The sequence below is a fragment of the Dasypus novemcinctus genome, chromosome 8 (genome assembly GCF_030445035.2).
Source record: "Dasypus novemcinctus isolate mDasNov1 chromosome 8, mDasNov1.1.hap2, whole genome shotgun sequence".
NCBI lineage: Eukaryota > Metazoa > Chordata > Mammalia > Cingulata > Dasypodidae > Dasypus > Dasypus novemcinctus.
This window is the reverse complement of record NC_080680.1, coordinates 105,588,984-105,596,994: the sequence shown is the minus strand read 5'-3', so window position 1 is coordinate 105,596,994 and position 8,011 is coordinate 105,588,984. Positions and strand designations below refer to the sequence as shown.

The 8,011-nt window shown below is 40.2% G+C and overlaps 1 long non-coding RNA gene across 1 annotated transcript; it reads right to left on the bottom strand.

The window, feature by feature from the left end:
- Positions 1–1,335: 1,335 nt before the first annotated feature.
- On the bottom strand, positions 1,336–2,463 carry LOC139439518 (uncharacterized). The gene is made up of 2 exons (XR_011649482.1): positions 2,381–2,463; positions 1,336–1,515 (listed from the first exon to the last, which is right to left on the bottom strand). It is a non-coding gene; the product is annotated as an uncharacterized lncRNA (long non-coding RNA).
- Positions 2,464–8,011: the final 5,548 nt, after the last annotated feature.

The following is an 8,011-nucleotide window of genomic DNA, read 5'->3' as shown; positions in this document are numbered from 1 at the left end:
GGCCAGCATCAGCAGTGGGCAACGTCTCCTCCCAGAGTTGCTAAGCTGGTAGGATGCTTGCTTAAGGCTGCTGCAGGCTCTTTTACTTGCCACCAGGAAAGAGTCTGACAGAGGGATAGGAAGATGAGAGGTGGGAGAAAGGAGAAAGAAAAAGAAAGTGGGAGAAAGAAGGAGGAAAAAGAGAGACACTCAGGGACATAATTTAAAGCCCCCAATGTGAGAAGCCAATTGTACTCTTGGACTTTCCAGTTACATGAGCCAATAAATTCCCATTCTTTGGCTTAAGATAGCTAAAGTTGGGTTTCTTTTACTTATAACCAAGGGAATCCTGTCAATACAGGTCGAGTGACCGAATAAATGAATGAATGATTGAATGAATAAGTTACACAAAAAGCAAAATAGCCAGTGCCCCCTGACAGTGAAACCTGTAAACTTAAGGATTTACTTTATGTCTGTTTTCCACTGGTGCTTTCTCTGGTTGCTTCTATTATATCTGGGGTGGACTCTAGGTCTTGAATTGAAAATCAAAAGAAAAGAGAAGAGAATAGCCTACTAAAATAATGAACTTCTGGGGCAGCTATTTGACTGTAGTTGCAGCTTCTAAACTATAGGAGTTATATAAGGAGGACTAAAACTAAAACCAATAAAATTTAAAATCCCCCCAAAGATCTGTTCCTCACCCCCACCCATATTCAGGCATGTTAGTGGGAGCATGTGGGCATACAAACCCCACTATACTTATACAGCCAGCTCCTTCCTCTCCCAGAACTTTCTATCACGAACTTTTCAAGGTTCTTCAATGGCTGACAACAGGCATAATTTGAGGATTCATGGAAGGTTTCCCAGGCAACCAGATAAGGCAATGCCTGAGCTTCATCTTGAAGACTGGGAAGGATCCAGGTACAGAAAGGTGCAAAGGGCTTTCTGGGCATAGGATCAGCATGAATAAAGTCACCAAGTCGTGAAATGGAATCATATGATAAGTTCTGGGCAATGGGACTTGCCAGAGATGAGACTGGAGAAGTTCCAGAAGCAAGTTGATAAAATGCCTTGTAAATCATGTATGTTCCAGAATTTGGTGTTTCTCTAATTGTCCTCTGTGGAACAACTGTGAAAGAAGCTCCTGTGGTGCTTTTAAATAAGACCAGTCCCAGGACTCCACTCCAAACCTACATATGAGAGAAACTGTCAGTGTGGGATCCAGAGTCTGAATTTGTATCAAGTACAAAGTGATATGATGCCCACTAAAATGTGCAAATTGCTCCTCTGGTTGATGGAAGAGTGTATCAGTTATGACTCAGTCTGACTTTGGTAACAGACACTAAGAGGCAAATATTTACAAAAAAATGGAAATTTATTTTCCTTGCATAACAAGAAGTCTGGAGCTAGATAGACTTCTTGTGCCTGCTCCAGGAAATCATCAAGTAAACAGGCTCCTTCCAGCTTCCTGCTCTACCAGCCTTAATGTAGGTCTTTGGTTTTCCTGCAGTCAGGAGATCTCCTCCAAGTATCTGTCTGTGGGATAGACAGAAAGGTAGAGTGAAGGGCAAAGGGAACTCTGTACCAATTTAATCCTTCCTCTTTATCAGGAAAACAATAGCTTTCTAGAAACCTCCCCCAATAAACTTCTGCTTACATCTCATTGACCAAAACCTGGTCACAAAGCTGCTAGGGAGGAAAACAAGATTTTTAACTAAGCCCATTGCCACCCCAAGCAAACTTTGGGATCTATTAGAAAAGAAATAGGAGAGCTGTATATAAGGTTAATAAGGAAGCAGGTTGTGCCAGGAGCCTGGAAGGCTTTAAGCAAGTAGAGCCAGGCGTGGATTTTAGTCATCCTCAGTGCAGAATAAGATGGATCAGACACAGGGGTCCAGTAGGAGGCGCCTGCAGCTGATAAGGTGAAAGATGACAATAATCTGCCCAAATCTGTGGCTGGGTGGATGGATTAAAGATGTATTTAGCTGGTAAAACTGACAGGCCTTGATTGATTATATGAGATCAAAGTGGAAGAACGGGCAACGGAAACAAGGAAATGGGGCATTAAGGATGTCAGTAAGTTTTCTGGTTTCAATTCTTGGGAGGATGATGCCATTCATGAATGAGACTGGGGCCACAAAGAGAGGAACATTTAGTTTGGGACAAGCTGTGTTGTCCAGAAACATGGAATCTTAGCATCTCAGTTAAGAGTTGAAACCACAAGGGTGAATGCAATTGTCAAGAGGCATAAGGTGAGAAAAGCAGGGGACCACAGAGTTTTACGTATACTGGCATCAAGTTTACTTGGTCTGCAGTTGGAAGTAGAACCATTTCAGATAGTCTCTGAAATCTCTGGACTGTAGGGAGTAGAAGCAGAATCTTCCAGCTTCTAAAACCTTACCCTCTCTTGGGTCCAGGGAAAAAGACACCCCTCTGGGAAACCTTCTCAGATCTTGCCTTCCTCTGGACTGATTGGACTGAAAAGCAAATAATAAGAGAAACTGATAATAATAACAGCAACAACAATAATGATAACTAACATGATAAAAAGTACAATTGCTATCTTATCCCCATTTTACAAATGGGGAAACCAAGGATTAGAAAATGAAATGACTTCCCCAAGAACAAAAGTTAGTCAGGGTCAAAATCCATAGCTAAACCCAGGTGTGACCCAAAGTTCCATGATTTAATGACTACGTGAAACCACTCTCCTAGCCCTTAGTATTTTCTGAATGAGTTCCAATTATAATGTCCTTATCTTATATCCCTGTTGAACTGCAGCTTCCTGAGACTGGAACATTATCTTAGACCTTTTCTTAATAGCTGTTGAATAAAAGAGTTAATGCAGCTCCAAATTAGGGCCTTAGGTTTAAATGTAGACATGCTCCTTGAACTCATGGATTTGTTCACACCCCATTGACCCTAATATACCCCCAAAGACCAGATTTAGTGCTTCATAGTGTGTGGTTAGCTGTGAAAATTTGTTTGTGTTTATCTTGATTTCAGAGATAAAAAAAAGGGCAAGTGTCTGTTAATGAACCATGAGTACCATTTTGGGGAACCAGTGTATCAAGTGGGTGCTACTGATTTAAGAATTTAGTTCTTAATAATAATTTTAAAAACCTAGTATTTTAAAGCAGGATAAAGTAGTTAAATAAATGATAATGGGCTCCTGCTTCCAAAGAGGTACATTAGTAAGCCACTGGGAGTGGAAGCAAAATCTTCCAACTTCTAAAACCTCAGTCCTTCCTTCCTGTGGGCAGAGATGGACCAGTGTGGAGCAGGTCCTGTTTTTGATGACTGAAGTGGGGGAGATGGGAGAGAGTTCATAAGAAGACTGAAATATTGACAGTGACTGAGGCTACTGTGGGCATATCCTACCTGTTCAGGTGACACCTTGTGGCCTGCCTCAAACTGCTAGCTTTCCCCAACTTTCAGAAAGACCCAATCAGACATCTGATCCATGACAAATTATGAACATCACATCTGATGCCAACCACAACTACATCACCAATGAGGGAAGATATCTGAAAGCCATGAGGAGGAAATTCGGGGGGCTGAGGAGTTGGATCCACTATTTCCTTCCTTTCAACAGCATCTTCCAAATAGTTTTCTTCCCCCTTTTTAATACCTGAGTTCTCTGTCCTCTTTTCCCATATGGTTACCCTGGGAAGGGTTGAGATAAATTTGTTCCTTCCTGCCCTCAAATCCTCCAACTAATTCAGAGACCAACCTCCAGATTCAAAGAAATTAAACTCTGGTTTGCTCTTCAGAATACCCTTGTTATGTTAATTTAGGGACCATAGTAAATCTGGAGTGAAATATGTTTGCTGCAAATGCTAATTTGCTTGAAGAGAACATCAATTAGATCTCCAAGGCAGAAATTATGGCTGTTTAAGATCTGGAATGTCATTCTTTACCTGCTCTGAAGTAAAAGATGAGAGGTTATCATAGGGAGGGTGAGAGGATAGGGCAGTAAAGGCACAAATATTTAACACAGTGAAGTATCAGGCCCTGTGCTGGGGACTGAAAAGTCTGCCATTTCCCAATCCCAGACCCCATCCATGGCACCTAAGTTACCATTGACAGTAAAAACAACAGCATGATCTTCTACTTTCTGAGCAATTACCAAGTACTAGACATTGTACAAAGGGCTTTAAAGTATTAACTCATTTAATCCTTGCAGCAGCTCTGTGAGGTAGGTACTATGTTCCCATTTTATAGGTGAGGATTGTAAGGCACTAGAAGATTTGAATAACTTTTCTGACTTATAGTTCTGGCCAAAATGGAGTAACAAGGACCAGGTTTACTCCCTCTCCTGAAGCAACTGGAAAACCAAACAAATATATGAAATGACAGCTCTCAATATATTGGACATCAGTTGTGGAAGGACTGATTCCTGAAAGATGGGAGACAAATGAGGCAAGACCAATGATTGCTGAGGTTTACTGCCCAGGGAAAGCCTCCAGTCTACAGGCAGATAGGGAAAATCCACACAGAGTTCAGCAGACTCCCTGGGCTGAGGATACAGAGCTGGAATCCAGGGAAGTCAAGGTGGCTAGGGTTTGCAGGGCAAAGTACCAGAGAGGAGAGAACTACACAGAGAAAGAACTCTGGAACTCTGCAGAGGATCACTCAGAAGTATTCACTTTACTGACCAGTGCACATGTGTGAGGAAACTACTTGAGGGTGGCAGGAGTGGGTGTAGGTGGGGTAGCGATGGATAAGAACTGCCTGAAAGAATTCGAGGAAACACTGTTCAGTGTTCACGCAGGCTTGGGAATTGTGCCTATTCCCAACAGCTAGAGCAGAAACAGCTCATAATTTACAGGGCATTGGTTAGAAGGGTATTGCCTCTGTAGGGGGTAAAATTAACACTAGATGAGAAACACTGCCTTAGGCCTTCCTGACAGCGAAGATCAAACTGCTTCCAAGTAACTTAACCACATCCCAGACAAAAAAGCTCAAAACTATATTTTAGAAACAGGCAAATGTGACCTGGCCACGTAAAATGCTTAAGTGGATGGGCTAAATGTGGAAAAGTTAAAAAGCTATGCACTTTATCATTATAATGGTAGTAATTATATTAAAAGAAAATGGTCTCAATTCAAATATATACACACACGTGTGTGTGCATGTTTGCTTGTTTACTTATTTTATTTTTTAAGATTTATTTTTTTATTATTATTTTTATTTATTTGTCTCCCCTCCCCTGCCCCCCTCCCCAGTTGTCTGCTCTCTGCATCCATTTGCTGTGTGTTCTTTTGTGTCCGCTTGTTTTCTTGTCAACAGCACAGGCAATCTGTATCTCTTTTTGTTGCATCATCTTGCTGCATCAACTCTCCATCTGTGCAGTGCCACTCCTGGGCAGGCTGCATTTTTTTCATGCTGGGTAGCTCTCCTTACGGAGTGCACTCCTTAGGTGTGGGGCTCCCCTACATGGTGGACACCCCTGCGTGGCATGGCACTCCATGCATGCATCAGCACTGTGCATGGGCCTGCTCATCACACAGGTCAGGAGGCCCTGGGTTTGAACCCTGGACCTCCCATGTAGTGGGCAGACACTCTATCTGTTGAGCCAAATCTGCTTCCCTGTGTATTTATTTTAAGACACCTACAATACCCAATACACAACAAAGTAAAAGTTACAATGTCTGGCATCCAATTAAAAAAATGAGTAGGCATGCAAAAAAACAGCAAAATAATGAGAAAAATCAATTGAATTTGACCCAGAAATGGCATGGATATATAACTAGTAGATCAGGACATTCAAAAAGTCATTATTATTGTATTCCTTATGTTCTAGAAACTTGAGGAAAGATTGACTGTATTAAGTAGATGCAAGGAGGTTTTGCAGTTTAAAAACCCAAATTGAAATTCTAGAAGTGAAAACTACAATATCTGAGCTAAAAATATTTCAGATGAGATTCATGGTAGATTAGATAGCAGAGAAGAAAAGGTTAATGAACTTGACATAGCAATGGAAACTACTAAAAATTAAACAGAAAAAAAAAGACTTAGAAACAAGCAGAATATGAGGGAACTGTGACTATCAGGAACTTTGCCAACTTCAAGTGGAAAAATATACATGTAATTTCAAATGCCACGATGAAATACAACTTCATAACTAGTAGGATGAATATAAAGTAGTACTTAGAATTTATAGCATTAAGTGCCTTTATTTATTTATTTATCCCACCACCACCCCCACACCATTGTCTGCTCTCTGTGTCCATTTGCTGTGTGTTCTTCTGTGTCTGCTTGTATTCTCATTAGGCAGCTCTGGGAACCAATCCTGGGACCTTTTGAAGTGGGAAAGAGGCAATTACTCTCTTGTGCCACCTCAGCTACCTGTTCTGCTACGTCTTCTTATTTTCTTTCCTCTGTGTCTCTTGTTGTGTCACCTTGCTGTGCCAGCTCTCCACATCGGCCAGCACTCTGCACAGGGCAGCATTCCTGTGCTGAGTGGCACTCCCACATGAGGTGGCATTCCCACATGGGCTGGCACTCCGCATGGGCCAGCTTGCCCTCACCAGGAGGCCCTGGGCATCGAACCCTAGACCTCCTATATAGTAGACAGGAGTCCAACTACTTGAGCCACGTCTGTTTCCCAAGTGCCTATATTTAACATGAAGAATCTCCAAAACACTGCAAGGAAAACAAAAGAAAAAAAGCACTTCAGCCAATATGCCTCAGGAACATTGATGCAAAAATAATTTATTTAAAAATTTTTAATAAACCAATCCAAAAATATGAAATATGGATAAATACATTAGGATCAATGGGGTTCACCCCAGGAATGCAAGGTTGGTTTAACATTCAAAAATCAATCAATATAATTCACCAAATTAATAGATTAAAAAAGAAAAAGTACATGATCTTCTCAATGAGTGTAGAAAAAAATATTTGACAAAATCCAATATCAATTTCTGGTAAAAATTCTCAGCAAACTAGGAATTGATGAGAACTTCCTCAAGCTGATAAAGGGCATCTATGAAAAACCTTCAGCTAACATCATAGTCAATGATGAATGGCTGAATTTTTTTCCTCCTAATATCACAAATAAGGCAAGCATGTTCATTTTCAGAATTTCTATTCAACTGGTTCTAGCCAGTGCAATAAAGCAAAAAAGAAGGAGAAGGAAGAAGTGGAGGAGGAGGAGAGAAAGGAGGAGGGGAAGGGAAAGGGGAAGGAGAAGGAGAAGGAGAAGAAGGAAAAGCACCAGCAGCTTTCTGTTTGGAAGGAAGAATTAAAACAGTCTTCACTGACAGACAACATGATGGTCTACATAGAAAATTCCTATGGAATCTACCAAAAAGCTATTAGAACTAATGAGTTTAGCAAGGTTTCAGGATATAAGATCAATATACAAATTCAATGGTGTTTCTATATACTAGCCATGAAATATCAGAAATTGAGTTTTTAAAAAATACCATTTATACTATCATAAAAATATGAAATGGTTAATGATAAATTTGACTAAAAACATCTAAGATGTGTACACTTTTGCAGATGATGAATATATTTGTTTACTTAGTTATAAGAATGATTTTACATGTGTTTACAAGTGCCAGACTTTAAAAATTATACACTTTGGACATGTGCAGTTCATTTTATGTCAATCATAATTCAATAAAATCACTACAAAAATAAAGAAGGGGAAGCCGATGTGGCTCAAGCAGTTGAGCACTTGCCACCCACATGGGATGCCCTGGGTTCATTTCTGGTATCTCCTAAAGAAGATGAGAAAACAAAGAGCAAAAACAATAAGCAAACAGATGAGGGAGCCATCTGGGGGGAGAAAACTTAAAACAATGCTTAGCTATGAATAAATAAACCTGTAACTTTAAAAAATATATAGAAGGTAAAAAAAATAAAATAAAGTTTCTGAAGGTCATAAAACTAATAAATAACAGTCTGGTTCCAGATGCTAAACACTTAACTACTACTTTATACTGCAAAGTAGATATTATTGTTCCCATTTTATAGGTGAAAGTATGGACTCAAAGTGGTGATATGACTTTACCAAGGC